We start from the raw sequence: 23,167 nt of genomic DNA on the forward strand, positions 1-23,167 counted from the left end.
TCAAGTCTCAGAATGCTGAGTTGGTTGGATTCGTAAGTTGGAACCTTGACAATAAAGATATTAGGGGAAGGGGTTCTTAGCTTTTCCATCATAAGTAATTGGTTACCAGGGTCTTATCTATCATCTTGACAAGTAGACATTCCTAAATACAAAGGCAGATAGTCTGGTTTCCCTCTAGTGCCGTGATGGCGAACCTATAGCACGCGTGCCAGAAGTGGCACACAGAGCCATTGTCAGCCTTGGAAGCCATATTAAGCTGGAAGCTTCAATGCTGCCATCTCCTCATGTGTGGGAAAATAGGAGGGGGGATTTAGGAGAGGAGAGGTAGTAGCCATAATAACAGTTTTTCCTATCGGTCAAGATCAGGGCGGTCCAGCAGCTGGAGGAGGAGTGGTCAAGGGCTGGGCCAAGGCGAAACCGACAGTGATTGGAGCATGTGACCAAAAGGGGGAGAAAGGGGTTGGTTTTGGGAGCTTTGTATTAGTAAAGGAAAGCCCGGGTTTTTCAGATTTGGGATTTCCCAGTGTGCCAGTTTACCTATTGCTAATAAAGAGAACTTTGGAAAATGCCTGCTTCCGCGTCTTTACTGGGAGTCGGGGGTTTTCTGGAACGCTGACAGCCATCTCTCCTGGCACGCAAGCTGTCACCCGTTGCTCGGCCAGCTGGTCTTCACACATCTGGGAGCGCTGAAAACCAGAAGAGCAGCCCTCAAGTACACATTTGTGTGCCGGGAAGATGATATTCTAGTTTCCAGCGCACGCATGCGCTCCAGCCACCTTGTCTTCTGCTTTCTGGCGTGCATGCGCATGCGAAGGCCAGCTCACTGGTGTGCATGTGTGCACCACAAACCGGAAGATCATCTTCCTGGCGTGTGCGTGCACACTGGGTGGCTGCTCTTCTGGTGTCTGATACACGCTCACACACACGCGCTCCTGTTTCAGCACTCAGTGCCGAAAAGGTTCACCAACACTGCTCTTGTGTCATCATATATACCAGTGATGGCTAACCTTTTCCAGACCGAATGTCCAAAGCGCGCGTGCATGCAAACTCCCCAAATGCAATGTGCGTGTGGCCCCATGCATGCATGCGCACCCCACATGCACTGTGCCCCCTACACATGCACACATGCCCCCCACCCTCACGAATGCATGCGCCTCACCCCACAAATACATGCGCCCTCCACATGCGCTGTCCACCGCGCATGAGTGACAGAGACCCAAAGACCAGCTGGCCGGTGGGAGGCGTGTGCACATGTGCGGCAGAGCTGAGCTGGGGTGACAGCTCACGTGACCACAGAGAGGGTGCTCCGTGCCATCTCTGGCACGCATGCCATAGGTTCACCATCACTGATATATACCGAACAAGTAGGTTCACCAGCAGAATAATTCCAAAGTATCAGAGCTATAATTATGTGCTAAATAATAAGCAATACATAAATTTAAATGGATTAAAGTGGGCTTTCTCATAATCTCTGCTGTTGTTCCATCTAAGGCTCCTGAAAGTTGAACAGAGGGTTCTTACCATCTTGCCTGGTGTGTTATGCAAGTTTTTTGACTCTGTTTAAATTTACTTGCTAAAGTAAACAATAAAGCTTTAAATCTCTTTACTAGCTGGTGTGTTTGTTTTGGTCTTGTGAGATTTAAATTTCTCAGTTTGAATCAACAGGAGACACTGAACAATACAAGAGCTTTATTTGAACTTTCGCAAAAGTTGGCCTTCTGTGCTCATATGGGTAGAGCCACACAAGAGCAATGATATACAAGTGAGTACAGAGTTTAAATACATTTCCAAATCCCCACCCCATCATTGGTCAGTTTGCATCAGATAAGCACAGTCTTAACCTCTGGTTTCCTAGTCATTCTACCCACTTGACAGCTGCTACATCCTGATAATAACAACATTATTAATTTTAGCATGACAACTGCTTTCCTGTTATGTTTAGTGTGCCAACTAGTTTCCCAGCATGGAATGTACTAATAAATTTATAGCCTTGTTATTTCCTTAAAATTCCGTAGCTAATGTCTCACAGCTCCTGTCTTAGGTTATACAGAGGATAAATATGGCGTTTCTATTGCTCTTTTCTTTACAGGAATAATTCTCATTTCTCTGAGTCTTTAAAAAAAAACCCCAATTATTCAGCAATATGCTTCCTTGAAGAATCTTCAGAATGACAGCAGAATAATTTTGGATTAACCAAAAAAAAACAAAAATCAGGGAAAGGAAATAAACCCTCCTGCTGCTGTTATTCTAGAAACATTGGAAATTCAGTTTAAATCTTTTTTTTTTTTAGCGTCTTTCCTTTCTTCTTATCTTCACGGCATTAGGAAGGTGGTTCTCAACCTTCCTAATGCCGTGACCCTTTAATACAGTTCCTCATGTTGTGGTGACCCCCAATCATAAAATTATTCCTAAAACTATTGAAAATATGTGTTTTCCGATGGTCTTAGGCGACCCCCGTGAAAGGGTCATTCGACCCCCAAAGGGGTCCCAACTCACAGGTTGAGAATCACTGTTCTAAGTGGGGAAGGAAGTCACTTACCAGTGGGTTCCCAAATGATTCCGATTCCGACAGAAACAGACCAAAACAAAAAACCAAAAAAACCCCCACCTTTACTGATTTCAAACAGTATTGAGCAGGCTAGTCAGAAGCTCCGGAGACCGAGATCATCGACGGCTCAATTCCCTGGTTGGGGCTATTCTACCGTCCGGCGTGTTTTCAGTCAAAAAAGCGTTCTCGGCTTCCAGTCACGGTTCTGCAAGAGGGGGGGGGGAAATGCCCTCAGCAAACATAGACGTGTCCTCACAACCTCTTTCGACGCTCATCCCGTTTTTTAAGTTACTCTTTCCTCACATTATTGCAGAAGCTCCTGCGTCGAGACTCTCGGCTCAGCGTCTGCGGGCCGGAGCGATATTCAAGAACCGACGCTTTGGTCTACCCTAAAGCCCTCCCACTCGTCTCTGGAGAGGTCGGGCCCAGCCTTGGGGACCTTCCTTTTCACCGCCCTCTTCCCAAGACCGAGGCGAGCGACGAGGAATGCGCGGCCTCGGCAGCAGAGAGCGCTCGCGGAGCGCGGCACGGAGAACGGCGTCCGCCTTGCCGCCAGCGCCTCGAGTCTCCCCGAGGAGGCTTGTTTTTCTCCTCCCTCGCCTCGTGGGCGGCCCCGCCTGAAGCTTTGGGGGCGGAAAAGCCAAGAGGAGCTTTTCGGGACTGCCGAACCTCAGTGCGGCGGCGGCTCGCAAGGCGGAGAGCGGGGGACGCTTTCTAGGAAGCCGCGGCGGCTCCTTGTTTTTCCTCCCCTCCTGCTGCTTCTTTCCTCGGCGCACGGCCGCCTTTCCTCGCTCGCTCTCCCGGCGGATTCAGCCAGGCAGTGGCTCGAACCTTCCTCGTCTCGGCGCTGGGCTGAAAGGGGCGCGCTCGCCTTTGGAAAGCTACTCTCGCCCCGCGCCTTCCTTTCCGAACCTGGGAGCCTCGGACGGAGATTTTTCCCCCGCCGTCCTTGTCTTTGGAAACTTGGCTTCCCGGGAGGTGGCTGGCCGTGCCAGAGCGCGCCCTCCACTTCTACCGCGTCGGTGGGAGCCCCGCCTGGCCACCGAGGGGATAGGTAGGTAGGTAGCGCCTCAGCCCCGGCGTGCTTCTCAAAGGGAGCCCGGAGGCGAGTTGTGGGAATGGACGGGTTGCGTGGGAGAAAAGGAAAGGGCTTGGGGGTTGGGGTGTCCGAAATGACGAACGGAGCGAAGGAAAGGCCCGCTTCGCCGCTCTTTTAATTGCAGCCGAGCGGGAAAGGAGGCGCGTCGTTGCCGGAGTCAGCTGGCCCTCCCCTAGCCGTCCCTTAGCGGGGTTGCTCTGTCCCTGGTGCAAAATAGCAAAGCCGGGCATGGGAATAGCAGAAGGGGAGGGGGGGGGGAAGGATTCAGGCGAAGGAAGCCCGAGTGAATTTTTTTCCCCGCCTGGCTGTTTTTTTTTGCTGCTTCATAACTTCCCAGTTAGATGAAAGTGTCTCGGAATGCTGGATGCTGATTTCGCTTTATCTCCAGAAGGGGAAGAGTTTTATACCAGTGGTTCCCAACACGGGGGCAATTTGATTTTACTTTTTTGTAAAAAAAAAAAAAAATTTTTAAACAAACAAACAATGCATCCTTAATCATACAGTGTGTCATCTGAGTACATATTTTGTGACCTCTACTTCCTCCTCCTCCTCCATCATTTTCTTACTGTGTTTCTATCATATGTTTTCATTTAATTTATTACAACATTCTTTCCAATTTTTTCCGTTTATGATAATGTGAATGATGTAGGAATAGTACAGGATCAGCTATATGAACACTGAAGGACCCTCTTTATTCACATTATTAAAGAAAGAAATGTGCTTGTTTAGAAATTACAATAGGTCAGCTAAATTCCATTCTTGGTTTTATATATATATATGTATGTATATATATATGTGTGTGTGTGTATATATATATATATATATAATATCTTCTGAGGAGCCTATCTGTCAAGGATGCAGAGACATCCATCTGAAACAAAAAGTTAATTATTATCCAAAAGCAGTCATGAATCTACGCATCAGCAAACACAGAATTGAGGTTGTTTAGCTAAAATAATCTCATGTACTAGAAAATAATGAAAGAATTTAGTAATTAGAAAGTGTCAATTATAATGTAACAAATGTATGTTAACCATATATGGAAAACTGCTGTGCTTGCAAAATCCTTTTTTCTTGGAGATGTATAAAAGCAGTTGTATCAGAGCTCTTCTTGGTTCAAAATTGTCCAATTGGTTCTGAAACTGCGCAATAAAACTGCCTCTGGCTGACCCAGGAATATTATTTGGTCCCATCATTCCATAACAATGTTAATTCATTTTATGCCTCCTTTCTCCCCCATTTTTCTTACTACATTTCTATCTTGCTTTTACATCTTCATTCAGTTCGTTACAACATTTTCCCCAACATTTTTAATTGTTTTAATGTTCGTGTATACCTCTTCTCCAACTGTTGATAAAATGGGGCAATTTGATTTTTAATGGGGGCAACTTGAACCTTGTTTAAACCAAGTTAATGGCCTTTTAGGCTTCCTCCCCGTGAGTAAAGTTCACTTTTTGAGTAAATAAAGAATTATATGTGGGGGGAGGGACAATCAGGATTTTAGAGATGCTTAGGTGGGGCATGGCCAAAAAAAGGTTGGGAACCACTGGTTTATACTAATTGGAACTCTCTTTCTTTTTCTCTTTGTTTCTTTTTGCCCCCCCCCCCCCCCCAAGCTGTGGAGAGAATTGGAGACCCGGACCAGGGGGCCTCTAGCTTTGCCTGGAGCAGAAGACTGCACATCACTGAGACCCCCTCACCCATCTGGAGGATTACTGATACCTGAAGGATAGAAATGATGTGCCTCTGAAATTTGGTGCTGCTTTGGAGAATGGGTAGAAAGTGAGTGGCCTTCCCACTACTGGGCTCTTGGAAGCCCCTCTATATATCAGTATCCTGTCAGTTTTACTCATTCCTATCACTTGCTTAAAAGGGTTTTTTCCCTAGGTGGCCAGGATATGAAGTAGCTGCAGCCTTAGTATACAGGTAGTCCTTGACTTAAAACAGTTCATTTAGAGACCGTTCAAAGTTACAACGGCACTGAAAAAAAATGGCTTATCATTTTTCACACTGCAGCATCGCTATGGTCACGTGATCAAAATTCGGATGCTTGGCAACTGGTTCCTATTTATGACGGTTGCAGTGTCCTGGGGTCATATGATCCTGTTTTGCGACCTTCTGCCAAACAAAGCCAATGGGGAAGCCAGGTTCACCATTTTACTAACTGAACAACTGCAGTGATTCACTTAACAACAGTGGCAAGAAAAAACATATAATGGGGCAAAACCCACTTAACAAATGTTTCACTTAGCAACATTTTGGGCTCAATTGTGATCGTAATTCGAAGACTACCTGTATCTGGAGAATTGGGAAAAGTGGAATGGAATATGAAGTTATGTGAATGTGATGCCTTTGCAGCTTAAGATACGTAGCTATATAGTAGGATGTTTTTAAAAAGCTGAAAGTACAGGTTATATATGGGTTGACCGCTATGGATCTTGTTTAAGTATACATCTAAGACGGTTATGCAAAGTAATGAATGGAAAGTTATGGAAGATAGAATGGATTTTTAAGCTATTTGGACAAACCCTAAAATGTGGGAGTTGATTGGCTCTGAATACCCTCCCCTCCAGAATGATGAAGGCCAAGGCAAAATTAGCAAAAGCAATTGGAAGACTTTATTCAAAAAATGGGAACCAATGAGGGCCAGCTCAGCTATTACAGACTTCTTTGTTTTGCTGGACAGAGAATCTGTCAGAGAAAATTGCACAGCAAATGTCCAAATGAAGTCAGAGACACTGACATGAACTTGTAGTTTTATATAAATAAATATATTTATCGTTTATAGTAGACTAGATAGTCAGGAACACAGATATATCATGAGGTAAATCTAAACAGCATACAGAGCACACAGAAAAAAAAAGGGGGGAAAGGGGAAACTCCACCTTAACACCCACAGCAACCAATCACAGCGTAGATTGCCTCATGCTTGAGCCAGCACTCTCCAACCAGTTGTAGTTGAACCACAGTTCCAACTACAACTGTGTGTTCTGCCCCATTATACACCTAACTGTTCCAGCTACTAAATTAAATACCTTAACAATCAGTTGGATTGACCACCTGATTCAGACTGAACCTTGATGATTAGAATGTGATTTTTTATTCAGATAGACTAAGTCTTTTTCTTCTGTGTTTATTTTAATAAACTTGTTTTATGGGATGTAACCTTATTCTTAGTAAACATTGAATCACATTCAGATTTAGAATTGCCCTGAGGTAACATGGGTGGTCAATAAATTTTACAAACAGATTTATTTATTTATTGTTTATTTATTGGTTCGATTTATATGCTGCCCTTCTCCGGAGACTCAGGGCGGCTTACAATGTGTTAAGCAATAGTCTTTATACTTTTGTATATACCTGCTTAGTAGGGCTTCCCCCCCCCCAAGCGGTGTTCTTTTTTATACGAAGTCAGCTTATTGCCCCCACAAACCGGGTCCTCATTTTACCTACCTCGCAAGGATGGAAGGCTGAGTCAATCTTGAGCCTGGTGAGATTTGAACTTGCAGTAATTGCAGGCAGCTGGTGTTACTTAACAGCACTTTAGTCTGCTGCGCCACCAAGGCTCATAACTTTTTTTGATCCAGTGAATGTAGAAAGAGAAAAAGTGTGTTTCCTCAGGGAGTCAAAACTATACAAGGTGATGGATAACATGGTATGGTAGAAGCACTGCCAGCTTTGTACACATGTGCAACATCAGTTCATGTACAAAAAGGGTAAGGCTTCAATCATTGTGCCCACCATCTTGTAAATTTTAATATGCCCCTCCTCTATAGATGTTACTGATGTGATATAGTAGTGCATGCATCCTTTATCAAAGCTTGATAAAAAGTTACACTGAACCTCTAGTGTCTGCATTGCTAATGCTTTGCAGAAATTGCAGGAATCACTCTAGACTCTTATCTTAAATTACAGTAGATATGGACTGTGAGATAATTCAGTGTCCTCAGTAAAGAATAATCTTTGATTGTTGGATATTTATGAGTTTTTTGGCTATCCAGATCTGTGGAACTATAATTTTCTAGGGAAATAATTATTTTATTGGGTTGTCCACCCTTGTAATTAGTTTCATCACAACCATATCATAATAAGCAAACTTTCAGATTTATTCAGCCACTGCTTGAAGTTTACTAAGGAAATTGTTGACTATTGGCAATAACCTGTAGACCTATCATGGTCCAGATATTTGCAGCCAGATCTAGTTACCTGATATAACGCACTGTGCTAGAAAAATAAATGTTGAATCTTATTTAACAATTTGATCTGGTTCTATCTTTTCCTGTCTTCATGGTAGTCCAGCAGTGATGATTGGTGTAGAAATAATTGTAGCTGTGGTTTTTCTTGCCCTTGACATTTTCTTATTTTCCTTTATGGGTCTATAGCAACCTACCCAACTGGTGTCCTCCAGGTGCACATAAAATGTTTGTGCTGCCTGTGGTTGATGGGAGGTGCAGGCCTGAAAAAAAAAAGCACCCACCAATTTGAAAAAGCCTTAAAGCTGAACATAGCTTCTATTTTTTGTGCTAATCCATAACCACCCAAACATCCACACAACAGACCAAGTAATGCTGTCCAATAGCTCACTGACAGTGGCCCTTTAGTTCATTGTTGAGTGCAATTATAGCTCTGGGATAAAAACTATTCAGAAAACGTGTGGTCCGAGTTTTAATTGTTCTGTATCTTCTGCCAGAAGGCAACAGTCCAAAAAGATTGTAAGCAGGACGGGAAGAGTCTCTGAGAATGTTATGCAACTTCCTCAAACAGTGAGATTCAAAGATGTCATCCAGGGCTGGTAGCTGGAGCCCGATGATATTCTGGGCAGTTTTAATGATTCTCTATAGAGCTTTTTTGCCCGCTACAGAGCTGCTCCCATACTGTGCAAGGATGCCATATGTCAGGACACTCTCAATGGTGCTGCGATAGTAGGACAGAAGTAGATGCTGAGATAGATTTATCTTTCTGAGCATTCTCAGGAAGTATACTTCCTGAAAACACTTAGCATAAAAAATGTCCCAGGTGATGTTGAATTATTGCTGATATGTTTCTCTGGAGACCTGATACTGTCCCTCTTTCACAGATGTGACTCCTCTATCATCTTACTAAAACCTTGTTTCCTCCTAACAATAAACACGATTTGAAAGCAAGGCCATAACAGCCTGTACTGTACTGTACCTGTTATTTTAGATACATTACAAACGTGCATTTTTAGAAGGCTTTCATTGTTTCATTTGGTCTTTGTGCTCCATAGCAAATTTCCTTTTGAATCACCGTTAGTCAAATATGCAGGAAACATAGTAGGAACAAGTGAAATTCATTTTTTTAAAAAATCAAATCATACAATTGATCCTGAAATTTTTGAATTAGTGTGTGCTAGGGAGCTGAAGCCATATTTAGATAATAAATTTGTATACTTTGAATATTTTGTCCCAGTCTTTTGCATCAGTGTTTTAAAATATGCTTTGCTGCTTTTAATGGGAGTTACTTTCAAGTAAATATGTTTTAAAATTTTAGGTGTGCAGCACAGACTTCTGCATGTTTTCTTGAAAGTCAGTCCAACTGACTTCACTGGGACTTACTCCCTATGGTATGTTATGATTGCAGCCTTCAGCTGCTAATTATAATTGTTCCTCCGTTTATAGGAATGCTGAGGGTTATATACTTAGAACCAATTTCATTTTCTCAGTTTATATTAAATTACTAGCTGGACGTCCATGCTTCGCTACGAAACTGTGCTCGGGCTTGATAAATTGACACTTACAGCCTGAAACTTAATGTAGAATGTGTAACTCCGTAGCATCAGAGTGTGTTAATATAATGCAACTGGCAGTTGGAGCAGAGGGGGAGGGGAAGGGGCAGTAGAATGTCCCAGCCTGCAGCATCCATCGTTATTCATCTGGCTAGCATCCTGTCAGTGTGTGAGAGAGTTGAGGGGTGTTTGGAAAGTCAAGCAGTATTTGCTTTGTGAGCAAGAAGGAGACAGGAAGGAGGCTGGGCATGGCTTAGCTGAAGCGTTCTGTAGTAAAGCTGCTTCCTGCTGTAAAAGTAAAACTGAAACTCCTCTGCTTGTGTTTTGCATTTGGAACAGATTTCTTTTCAGGTGGGGAGTGGGAGTAGAACTCCTTAGCATCAGAGTGTGTTAATAATAATATAGGAAATACTAATGCTCTGATGGTCATTTCGAAAAATCCTTTCTTAGTGAGCACCTAGAAGCCAAGAGGTTTTTCCTACGTAACCAAGGTTTTGCTGCAGCCCTAGCTCAGTAGAATCACATCCACTCGATTCTGGGCTTTTTTCTTTCTGGCAGCCAGCAAGTTCTTGCTGCCAGGTGAGAGACTTATATAGATCTATTTCTAGCTCGTTAGCCATCATCAGTAAGCCACACCCACATCTCATGTATCCTCCCTGTAAAGGTACAATATCTATTTTCTTACTTCTTCGTAGGATTTATGTGTGTTTTTCCTCTAGCCAGGTTTTTCCTACGAAACCAAGGTAAGAAAATAGATATTGTACCTTTACAGGGAGAATACATGAGATGTGGGTGTGGCTTACTGATGATAGCTAACGAGCCAGAAATAGATCTATATAAGTCTCTCACCTGGCAGCAAGAACTTGCTGGCTGCCAAAAAGAAGAAAAAAGCCCAGAATCGAATGGATGTGATTCTACTGAGCTTGGGCTGCAGAAAAACCTTGGTTACGTAGGAAAAACCTGGCTAGAGGAAACACACACACACAAACACACACACACACAAACACACACACACACATATATATATGTAGGTCTTTGGTTATTCGGGTTTTCTCCCGCATAAAATTGGAGGTGTCTTGGCAACGTTTCGACGAAGTATCATTCGTTTCGACGAAGTCTCATATATATATATGTTCAACTAGATGCTGTACATGATATGTCAGAAGTTTCTTTAGTTCCTGCTTTTATATGAACTAATGTTAAAACTATTGAATACTAGTAATCTTCTTTACTGTATACAAACTGTCCTATTGTTGCAGAAAATTAAAGGAGTCGGATTTTGAAGTCAAAAGAAGCTTTATTTTGGCCAAAATGGTTCAGACAGATAAAATAATCATCTAACATCTGAACAACGTTCTGTTTAAGACACGCGTTCTTATAGTCTTCTAAAGTGGCAAAAACAGGAAATATGTGAAATCAGTCCTAATGTCTAGGTCCCTTGTTGCTTAGGCAGAAAAGCTGATTCACGCTGATCCATGTGGTTTTTAGTTCTGCATTTTGACATGGAAAGAGAAAGTTAGCTAACTCTGCGGTTTGACTTTTTGAACTCAGCAACTGTCTCTTACAATAACAAATCAAGGGACCCTTAGAGATCATCCAAGCCAACCCCGTATCATTTCACTCTTATATCCAAATTTCACTTTACGTCCTACTTTACTATAATTTTCAGGTTAAGTTTAACATATTACTACAGGATTTGTTTTGTTCCTCCCTTTCTGATAAATAATTTATTTTTAGAGGCTTAAAAACAATAAAACCTCCACCAGAACTATTGAATATAAAATCAGATGATTTAATATTTGTTGGACTACTATCTTAGGATATATAGTTTGTATTTCATCTTAGAATGCTGTAGGGAGACCCACACCTGTTGGATTTTAACAGTACCCTGGAATTGTTTATATAATCTGTTTTAATTTGTTTCATTTCTCAACCTGTTTGTTAGATTTATATCTTACTTTGGGTTCAGAAATTCAAGCCAGCATACATAGTACCGGTCCTCCTGTTTTCCATACAATAATAACTTGTCAGGTGTGTGCAACATTTTTAAACAATAATTCTTCTAATGCACCTCCCAGAATAGTACTCAAGTTGCTGTAAGTATTGCTGCCCAACTAGGCTACACATTCACACAATACTCAAATACAATCTCAACACAGGTGACCAGAATGGGCTGGGAAGCAGACTTAGGGTGTCATCTTGCACTTCGGAGGTCTGGGTTCATTCCAGTCTTCTGTTTATACCCAACTTGTTTACTCTAAAATTCATGTGTCACATCAGGAACTTCACATGTTTACTCTCTGTTCTATGACCCCATGAAAAATGCAATCCATTGCATTGCTTGCACCCACTAATGTTCCAGCTGTTATCATCAATGATAAATTACTCATATGCACATTCAGGACCTTTTGTTATCATCAGTATTGCACACATTCCAGCAATGTAAGGTTCCCAGTGGATTCATGCAAAGAATAAATATGGCTAGACTACAAGCCCAATATATTTATCTATATATATAAAAGCCAAATACCACTCACTCATCACAAAATCTCCAGAACTGTAAAGCCTACAAACTTGAAATTTGGCCCATATGTTCCTCTTGGCTTCTAGGTGCTTGCTAAGAAAGGGTTTTTCAAAATGAACATTAAATCATTAGTATTTCATATATAGTATTATATTCACATGGTCTGATGCTAAGGAGTTAGATGTTCTACACCCCCTCCCCACCTGAAAGGAACTCTGTCCCAACTGCTAGTTGCCTTATATTAACATGCTCTGATGCTACCCCTTCGCTAAACCGGGCGTGGGCATGGCCGGTGCGTGACTCATCCGGCCTGTGGGCTGGGACATTCTACTTCCACTCCCCCTCTGTTCCAACTGCCAGTTGCCTTATATTAACACGCTCTGATGCTACGGAGTTACACATTCTACATTAAGTTTCAGGCTTTAAGTGTCAATTTATCTTGCCCAATCACATAGTGAAGCACCGGCGTCCAGCTACTTTTAATATATAACATAGATCATATTTGTAACATATTCATAACATATAATATTTAACATCTTTGGGATGGATATTTCATAACTAGAGGCAGCCTCCATGGAGAAATCCTGTTCCACCAGCTGTTCCTCAGCATGGAAAATTCTAGTCAGCATTTCTATTCTTTAGGACTGGGGTGGAAACACGGAGGAAAAGGTGTTTCCTCAGATAATGTCACCGCAAATGGGTAGAGCTTTACAGCCATCTTGATAAAAATTGCATATTTCCCTGAATGATTTTTACCTTTCTCAAATGTGTTTAAGACTACTGTGTATATGATTTTCAGTGCAGTGTGATCCCAAGGCTGGAAGATTGGAGGGAGAGTTGCTGTTATCCATAGGAAGTTCACCTTGGTCACCAGAAAATCTGTTGGAACTAAGGCAGGTAAGGAGTTGCTTTACTAGCTGAATAAGAAAGACTGGAGTTACTGTGGTGTATCACCTATTGGCTGCTCGATAGCTTCCTTGAACAAGTGAAGATGATTTCAAATATGTATATTGTTGGAGAATTCCAGAAGTGGTGGCTAATTCCATATGCTTGCCATGGAGAATACTGCACCGATTGCTGAACAGATTGGCTAAAATCTAATGTGATGGACAGCCCACACACTCAATGATTTGGTGCAAGGATTTTGTTCCTATCGAAATGATGACACAGATTATTAATGAGGTAAACCTAGGGACATTACAGCTAGTCCTGAAGGCACTTTGTCTCCTGGAGAGGAGACGGTGCTTGTCTTACTGAGAATAGGGCCTCTACCTGGGATTTTTCATGAGATCTCAACAAGATGGGGACCTGATTTGATCTACCTGTTCATTGCAGTAGGCAAGTGAGATATATTTTCTCCACGTCTAAAGACAACGGAGCAAAGGGGATTGATATCCCATGTTACTGTTGTGAGAGGTTCTGCTCTGTGTTTTTGGTGAATACCAACATTATTCAAAATATTTTGCAAGGTGAAAATATTCAAGACACGAAATTTAATGGTGGCTTAAAAGACGAAATCTGCTTGTTTGGAGAGGGGACTAACAGAAAGAATAATATTTGGACAAGCAATTGCTTTGGGCTCTGTTCTCCTAAGCAGGTAAGGGGTTTTTCTGACTGATCACTCTTCACTTGGGCCATCTCAGGAACACAAATCTTTCATCCTGGGACAGCTGTTACTCCTTTCTTCTTTTTGATAGTCCTAACCTCTGCTGAAAGGATTGGAAAATTCTCACAATTTCTTTCTGTCAGAGGGAATCTATGCATATGCCAAAAGGCAAGTGATATTAAGAGTAGATCCTTGTTTTTGACCAAGGTCTATTCTAAATTCTGTATCAGACAAGAGGGAATTGCAAGAATTTTCCCAATTTCTGCCCAGATCCTTCCCATCCTAGAGAATGTACCTGGCAAAGGTTAGAGGCGGGCAGGCTGGTAAGAACATTAGGAATGGTGCAGAAGGTGAGGGTTTGATAGCCCATTGGTCTGCTATAAAACAGGAAAACAGAGAAGGCTTACAAGAGCTGTTAATTAGCAAATGCATTGCTTTGGCATGCTCAATTAGCAATACCATTACCACCCCAACAGCTCATTTTAATTAACAGCAGGGTTTTACTAGTAGAATAATGATTTGGGCAGAATTATCTACTTGGATAAAGAGAAAGTTGTCTCTTTGCAAACATAACTTGGGCTACATGGTACTGCCAAATGTACTTACAATATTACTAATCCTCTTTGGGAATATTGCCAAAATATACTTCTACTGTCAGTTCCATCCCTGGGGACTGATAATTTACCATATAAATACTTTTTTTACTTACAAACAGTTGACACTCTTTTGAAGGGGGAAAAATTTAGAGTCAGTTCAAGCAATTAAGGAATCACTGTAAACTGCCTTACTCTGTTTGCTATTATGCATGGTTCTTCCATTTTTCCTGTTTTCTTGACTAAAACAACCTTTGTTATTTTGGTGAATTATTCAGTACTGTAATGAGTAAGCTGAATTGACCATAACTGAAAGGGATAGTTTCTGTCACAGGGCAGAAAGATTTATAAACCCTGCCTTCTAATTGGAGAAGGTGGCTCTAACTTTTTCCTGTTGGATCTGTCTTTTACTGAGCCCCCAGATGGATGCTCTCTTTTAGGAAAGAAAGGAGACTGCATCTCTATTGATCTTATTCATCAGCAATTTTTGATATAATCGACTGGTATTCTTCTGGATAAACTCTGTAAAGTAGCACCTGTTGCAGTAGCTTCACTACTGCAGTGGACTTTAGTCTGATAACAATGTCCATGCAGTTGTGCTATTATTTCTAGAGATCCAAAGTTCTTTGCGTGCTTGGTCTAGAAGCTGAAGTTGCTACAGAATGTGGCAGCCAAATTGTCTTTGCTGGGGAAAATTCCCGACACCCTTTTAGTGAATGGGAGGCCATAATCATAGCTGTGAGTTAAATTTTATTGAAATACTATGCAGAAGGATAATGTAAGATATGTAGACAGAGATTTTTATGGCTTTTATGATAGGTTTTCATCTTCAGGCAATTGAAGCAACCCTGCCCTGTTAGATCGTTTATAGCAATAGCACTTAGACTTATATACAGCTTCATAGTGCTTTATAACCCTTTCTAAGCAGAGTCAGCACATTGCCCCCAACAATATGGGGTGACCTCGAAAGGATGGAAGGCTGAGTTAACCTTGAGCCAGTGAGAATTGAACTGCTGGCAGTCGGCAGAATTAGCCTAGAAATTGCTAATTCAGCAGTTTCCCAGACTCTCACTTCCTTTTCCATGTGGCCGTTTCTAATGTTCCTTGCTAGATTCTTACATTTTTAGCAACTTAAGCAATTGCATAATATGCAGCCCCTCAGAGAGCAGACTCAAGTTACCAAACAGGACAAGGATCATTTATTTAATATTTTCTCTTTCATTTGCCTTGTTTCCTTTTTTCAAATACTTGTGTTTCATGTTCTAGACTGTGGGAATAGAAGAAAACAAGCCTCATTAGAGAAACGTACTGTTGTGTAATATATTGAAGAACAATGCTCTATTTATGATGTCCTGGGGCTAGTCAGCAAATCAGAAATTATTAAGGGACTTCATAGACTCTGTGAAATAGGGTTACCTGGGACAGTCTTCTTAGAGAAAAATACCGTATTTTTCGGAGTATAAGACACACCAGAGTATAAGACGCACCTTAATTTTGGGGGAAGAAAACAAGAATTCTGCCTCTGCCTACCAGCATCAGGATCAGCGGCGTCCTCACTTCCATTCGGATTTTGGAACTGCAGGAGACTGCGGAAAATGAGGAGGGCGTGCGGCTCTGTGAATTGCTTTGGGGAATCGGGGAGGAAAAAGCATTGCCTCCATGCATTGCGTTTTCCGGTGTTTTTCTCCCCAATTCCCCAAAGCAATTCGTAGAGCCGCATGCCCTCCTCCTCCTTTTCCGCAGTCTCATTTTCTTTTTCCTCCTGGCCAGATCTGTTTCCCGGGCCAGAAGGAGAAGCTGACTGCCCTCAGCCTGGGTTGTTTGGAAAAGGGGCAGGCCAGGCAGCGAGCCACCTTGCCTTACACATCTCGCACAGAAGCGCCCGCTTTGCAAGAGCATTGCCTCCATGCATCATGTTTTCTTTGAAACGTAACTTTAAAGAGACAAATACCCGACAGAAAATAGATTTTTAAGCAAACTATTTGGAAACCTTAAAAAATTTGAGAATGGTCAAAGGGTTGGAAAAAAATAAAGAGATCCTTTTTTTTTTTCTCTCTTTTTAAATTTAAAAAAAAAATAGAGAATGGATAATAAGCTTTAAAAAAGAAGTGATGTACAAATAAAAGAGGAAAAAAAAGGAGGGGGGGGGAAAGAAGTGAGATTGAATTGAACAAATTGATGACCGGATCAAAGCTCTGTTCCGAAAAGATGTAATTTGTATGTTTGGAAAAAAAAAAAAAAAAACTTTTTGCAAAGAAAAAAGAAAACGTGGCGGCAGTAGTTTTCAGCCAGTTCCAAGCGTCACCCTAACCATTTCCGCCTCCCATCTCCCAGCATGCGGAAACAGAAAATGCGATGCTCATTTTTGGCAATGTGAGGATCCCCGTCACCTGAAACCACCAGAAAATGCGACACGCAGAGGCCAACAACCTCCAAAGGGTGGAAGCCAGTGGGTGGGTGGGGCTACATTCGGACTATAAGACGCACTCAGTTTTTCACCCTCTTTTAGGGGGTAAAAAGGTGAGTCTTATACTCTGAAAAATACGATAGGTAGGCTGCTAATGCTGCATTATTCCTCAGCCATGAAACTATCACATCAGAATGGGCCTTTATAAAATGTCCCAAACCACAAGAATGTCACAATATCTTGCAAAACAATGCTTATTCGTGAACAGCTTCAAATTGTATTTACAAAAGACTTGACATTTCAGAATTAACAGAAAATGTCATATAACAAAAAGGTTAAAGATGTGGCCAAGTAGTCTTAAAGGAGCATGAGAGAAATAAGAATTATTTCTGTAAAAGTAAAGAGCAATCGTTACGCCATGCTTATCCTCTGTGTAACCTCAGAATCCATTTGGGAATATTAAGCAAGAATTTGATTTAGCAAAATTATCAATCTATTATGACAAGGACATTATTTGTTAAAAGCAAAATCTGGGTCAAAAAGCTAATTGCCAGGAAGTCAACTCTCATGACACCAGATGTCCTGTTAATAATTTATTGTTAAAATATGGCAACTGTTGTTAAGGATGTAGCAATGATTGTGTAGGGGGATATAGTCATATAACCATTTAAGAGAATAATAAGATTGTGAACCCAAAAAGGGGCAGTTATGGGGGCATGGTCTTGGAAAGTGTATTTAAAGGCCTGTATTCCTTTGTCTCATTGCCCTTCGGTCAGCTACCTAGACTAGCACAGAGGGCCAGCTTTTGCAAAAGCTTCAATAAAGGCTCTTGTATTGTTCATCGTGTCTCCTGTTGATTCAGCTTGAGAAATTCAAATCTCACAGAGCAGTAGGCAATCAAACTTAAGATTTTCATCTTGCTTAGAAAATATGAGATGATGATCACTTTTCACTAGGAAATTCTGCTGCAAGCCACACTGACATACAAGGGGATTGTCAGTCTAATATGGACGCAAGGATGTGTCAAAGTGCATCAAGCATTTTTAGCAGAAACTGGAGAAAGTAACCAAGAAATCTAGATGCAATTGGAAAGCAAATCTCTAATACCTTGGAGTGGCTCCAGCTTACGACAGGACTATAAATATGGTTCAGTTGCCTTTTTTATAACTATATTCATGGACATTTTTAGCCTGACATTTAAAGCATAATATAAAATGTCCATTGACCTAGCATGTGCGTCGTATAAAGATGGTTATTGATAACTTTGATCCAGCAAGCTGTAAGTGTATTTCACTTCAATATAGAGATTGCCAAACTTATTGGTACCACCTCCACACATTCCCCAAAAAATAAGTTGACATGGACAGAAGTGAATGGTATCCATCATCCTTTATTCCATAGACATTTTGCTTTTGATGTATGACAAACCATATTCTTGTAAATAATAAAACAAGTGAAAATGGTATGCAGCATGTGTTTTACAAACTCCAGTCTGGATTTTTATATCTGTATTTCAGAAGTAGAGTGTTCTTAGGTCTTCTATCGTGAAGGCCTCTTTCAGTTGGATAATGCATCAGCAAGGATGGTGTAAGTTGATATTGTGTTGTATCTTGATCTTGGGGTGGTCAGCCAATTTTCTTGGTCCTTTCTCTATAATTTGAATTATCCTTCTGTTCAAACTAGGATAGAGTCTCTTTGTAACCATGTCCATAGTTGTTGGCTACAGTTCCATGAACCTTGAGATTCTTGATAATGTTAATAACTGTGGTTACAGGAACATGAAGCTCTTTGGAGGTGGTACTGTAGCCTTAACATTGCCATGTTTGGCTGTTACCTTCCTTTCTTTCTCATATAACTCTGCTTTTCTTTCTGTTGTCCATGTCCATGTGTCCATGCTGCAATGAACACAAAACACCTGAGTGAATACTGTTCTGTCTTCAAATAGATTGAGTGATAGATTATGAGACTGAAGACACCTGTAATATTAACTGCTTGAGAGATCACTCAAATTCAATGTCTTAATTTCTAAGGGTCATCAATAATGTCCATGCCATTGCCATTATTCTTTACAAGAATGTGTAAAGTCGTACATCAAAAGCAAAGTGTTGTGGTCCGCCAGCAGCCTGCGGAGCTGGCAGTGGAGTCAGACAGTGAGGAGGCTGGGTGTTAGAGAAAAGTTATTTCTCATTTGCTGTGCCTATTAATGGCATTTGGAATGGACAAGTAAATAAGCCAATCAGAAAGCGGCTAATGGGTTTGAAACTCCCTGGCTTTTATATTCCCTCCCCTAACTGTCACTAGGACAGTATAAAAGGAGATTCCTGACAGAAAACTATTGTCAGTTAGTAGTTAATTAGTTGTCAGTTAGAGGGCAGCTCTGCAGTTCTAAATGTCAGTTAGATGGTAGTTAGAGGGCAGTTCTAAAGGGCAGTTCTGCAGTCAGTAAGCAGTTTAAAGGCAGTTCTGATGGCAGTTAGTCATCAGTAAATTGGCAGTTAGGAGAGTTCTGATTAGGGATCAGAGGTAGATCTGATGTTTTAAAAGACTCCTTCTGAGGAAGAATAGCCAGAACTATAATCACATAGAGTGATTACATATATATATATATATCTGACAGGATATTTAAGAAAAGGAATGACATACTATTCAGTATTTGAATAGATATTGTTTTTATTATTATGTAAATAAAAACAGTTTATTGTGAACTGCTAGTAAGTCTCATTTGTTATAGTAGATTGCTATAGAGATAAGGTTTTACGGTGCATTGATTTAACCTCCACGGCAATTGATAGCAGACCAAACCTTATCACAATCTACTAAACAAAAATGCCAAATCTCAAATCGATGAGAAAGACAAAGATAGCAACCCGAGCCTTCACCAGGTGCATGGCACCCCAACGCCAACTAACTGAACCTGGGGCCAGGCGACTTCAGCTGAAGTGCCACATGCTTCAATAGCAACTGAAGCCAGAGATATGACAGGTACCAAGGCGAATATACCGGTTCTAGAGGTTCTCGCAGCCACGAATGACAGCCCTCAACCTACAGAAGCCAAGACAGGAAGGACACCCTTCTAACCTCGAATATGAATTCTGCAGAAAGGGACGAGATGAGGTCTGCAATACTCCAAGCATTCAGCTTGCAGACAGCAAGCGAAGACCTGGTTGCAGATCTCAATGGTCTACTCCAAATTACAAAAATGGCGCCACCTGTCAATATGTCAGATACCAGCAACCCACAATTGCAAGTGGGCACTGGCATCGAAGCCACCCACTTGGCAGCATATAATGCTGCGGTGGCCCAAAGCGACCAGCCAGCTGAAGAGCTAGCTCCGCTGGCAGCAGTGGCACTGCTGGTCCCAGCCGTGCCGAGCATGACACCAGCACTGGCCGAATGGGCCCACGCCCAGGCGACCAGTCTGGTCGCAGTGGCCCAAGCAACAAAAACAAGAAGCTCGCCTACCGAGTTTGAGATAGAAAATGCAGTCAAAATACTGACAGAGGCTTTCGGGGCCACCTTCCAGCTCCCTCACACCTACCGTGTGACAGCGGCCCACACAGACACCCTTCCAATGACTGCGGCCTGCTCCTTACCTACTTCCATGATGGTGGACTCTCCTGTGGCGTCTCCAGTCTTCGGGGCCATTTCCGGGACTACTCCAGCCGAGGCTGAGGTCCCAGAGGCAGGCCCAAGGCCTTCTGCAGAGGACAACCTGAGGAAGGACAGGGTGGTCTTCCACAGGAAGGAAAGACCAACAAGGAGATCTAATAGCCCTGAAAGGGTAAACACTGTTGGGGAGTGTTTAAACTGTGGGTCCAGGGACCATTACAAAAGAGACTGCCCGCGTAATGCCAACGCCAGGGCACGTCAAAGGGCACCTTCTGGTGACAGGTACAGAAGGGGATCACCTACCCCACATAGAAAGCCACAAACTAATCCTGCAATCCAGAGAAGGGGCAGATGGCCAAAGAAAGATGACAAAAAGGACAAATTCAACTTTAACAATAATTTTGCTACTGTGATAGAGACTGAGGGTCCACAAGGAAAGAGGAGTTGTAATTACAATTGTAAATATGATTCAAAATGTAAAAAGTGTGTGGGATTCAATCTGGAGCAAGGCAATGAAAGGCCCGAGGATGCCAATGCAATTTCTATTGGCAAACCACTCCATGATGAGTGTGCTCACCTCATGCATCGCAGGATGGGTCATATGAGTTTCCCTGTGGTGCAGAAAGCGCCTGAGTGCTCCAAGGGGATAAGAATTAAAGACTGTAATATTTTTGGGGATTGTTCCATTTGCAGGAGTGCAAAATCCAAAGTGAAGCCAACACCCAGGAAATCTGAGAAGCACTCTGAGCACATATTCCAGTTGGTGCACATGGACTTGGTGGGTCCTTTGAAACCCTCCATTGGTAAGAATCATTACTTCTTGACCATTGTTGATGATCATAGGTTCGGATTTGTCTATCCCCTCAAATCCAAGAATCAGGCCTTATCCAAATTTAAGGAGTTCTGCAACCTGGTTGAAAATCAGCACAAGGTCAACATCCAGAAGATCTTGACTGACAGAGGAACTGAGTTCAACTCAGCTCAGTTCTCTGATTGGCTGAAAGAGAAGGGCATAGTACATTTGCATACCGCTCCTTACTCCGCTTTTCAAAACGGAGTGGCGGAGAGGAGAAATGGTGTATTGTAGCAAATGACGAGGTGCACCCTTGAGGATGCTGATTTAGATTTCTCATATTGGGCAGAAGCTGCTTTGTATGCAAACTACACTCTCAACCCGGTATGGTCCAGTGTGGTGCAGAAGACCCCATATGAGGTAGTGTATGGCCATAAGCCAAAATTAACACATCTCCATGTATTTGGAGTAATGGCAGATGTACACATCCCCAAGGAACTAAGAAAGAAGGGGGATAAGATATCAATTAAATTAAGGTTCATTGGATACGAATCTGGATCTAAAGCTTTTAGGTTTGTGGACTCAAACGGAAAAATTGTAATATCAAGGTCAGCTACTTTTCATGAGAGTACAAATTGGAGCAGGATTCATGCCAACGAGATCCTGACTCCCAGTCTTAATCGTAATTTGGACAAACAGGTAAAAGATGTGTCAGAAAATCCATCTAGTGATGGTGACACATCTGGATCTAAGGATGAGGGAGAGTGCATGCCCTCCAGACCTTTAAAAGGAATACTAAAGAAAAAGAAGGGAGTAGCATGGAAGAAGGGGCACTCCACTTTAAAAATTCAGAAGAGCAGTGATGAGGAGGACAGCTCATCAAATAGTTATGATACAGATGAGGAAGCAATTAAAAAGCCAATTCGATTAACTAGGGGAAAGAAACCCAAGAGATACGAAAATTATGTTACCTCTGTTAATCAAATATCAGTATCACCTCAAAGATATGAGGATGTGTTAAAGCTGCCTAAAAAAGAGCAGGAGAATTGGCATACTGCAATGGATATAGAATTGGAAAGTCTAAAGAAATTAGAAGTATTCACACCCACAAAATTACCAAAAGGTAAAAAGGTAATTGGCACTAGATGGGTCTTCAAGAAGAAGCCAGTTGAAAAGGGCAAATTTATTTATAAGGCAAGGTTGGTTGCACAGGGTTTCTCACAGAGATTCCCTGATGACTACATTGATACCTTCTCGCCTACAGTACGTCCTGAGAGCGTTAAGACTGCGCTCACCATAGCTGCCATAAAAGGGGAGAGTGTATACCAGTTTGATATACAAACTGTATTTACACGCTAAATTAGACAAAGAATTATATGTCAAAGCTGCTCAGGGTGTAGATCATAAGGAAGGTAATGTTTGGCTCTTAAATAAAAGCCTCTATGGTCTCAAGCAATCGGGCAGGAGGTGGTATGAATGTCTTACCAAACGTCTAAGGCAGATGGGTTTTTCTGCATCATCAGCTGATGAATATGCATTCATCAGAAGTTACCAGGGCACCAAAAAAACCGTTTTGGTTTATGTAAACGACATTTTGTACGTATGTAAATCAGAGAGCAGATGTAAAATATTCTCTGAAGAATTAGGCCAGAATTTTGCCCTAAAGCCTCTAGGACGAATTGACAAATTTTTGGGGGTTCGATTCGTTAAGACTGAGAAGAGGTTTGAGCTTTCTCAGCGGGATAAAATTTTAGAATTAATTGGAAGATGCAGCATGGCAGAGGCCAAGCCCTGTGACACTCCCATGCAAATGGACTTTCTCAAAAACATGTATGTTGAAAGTGCAGAGTTTGAACAGAAGACATTCTACAAATCCGTAATAGGATCACTATTGTACATTGCGGGATGGACAAGGCCAGATATTAGTCTAGCTGTAAATGTATTGTCCAGGCATTCTGAAAACCCCACTCAATTTCATTGGAATGGGATCAAAAGGGTTCTCAGATATCTGAAGAGTTCTGCAAATTACTCACTTCTATTAGAACTGAATATATCAGACAGACCAAATTTATGTTGTTATACAGATGCTGATTGGGCAGGGGACATCAAGTCCAGGAAGAGTACTTCAGGGTATGTTGTATTACTAAATGGAAGCCCTATCCACTGGTATTCAGGGAAACAGAAGTTGATTGCCACTTCTACTGCTGAGGCAGAATATGTCTGTCTGTCCAAGGTTTCAAAC

General features: G+C 41.8%; 1 protein-coding gene across 8 annotated transcripts in view; it reads left to right on the top strand.

The window, feature by feature from the left end:
* The first annotated feature begins 1,264 nt into the window (after positions 1–1,264).
* RESF1 (retroelement silencing factor 1) overlaps positions 1,265–23,167 on the top strand; it is a 43,513-nt gene continuing 21,610 nt past the window's right edge. For 3 of the 8 annotated variants that reach the window (XM_034403375.3, XM_034403371.3, XM_034403374.3), the window contains exons 1-3: positions 1,265–3,602; positions 5,264–5,429; positions 12,717–12,814. The gene's annotated coding sequence lies outside the window, so the exon portion shown is untranslated. Of the gene's footprint in view, positions 3,607–5,263; positions 5,430–12,716; positions 12,815–20,825; positions 20,936–23,167 lie in introns of all 8 variants that reach the window. The other 5 variants (XM_087873096.1, XM_034403373.3, XM_034403372.3 and 2 more) reach the window with 5 other exon arrangements.

The sequence above is a fragment of the Pantherophis guttatus genome, chromosome 7 (genome assembly GCF_059756535.1).
Source record: "Pantherophis guttatus breed Tessera chromosome 7, ASM5975653v1, whole genome shotgun sequence".
NCBI classification, from domain to species: domain Eukaryota; kingdom Metazoa; phylum Chordata; class Lepidosauria; order Squamata; family Colubridae; genus Pantherophis; species Pantherophis guttatus.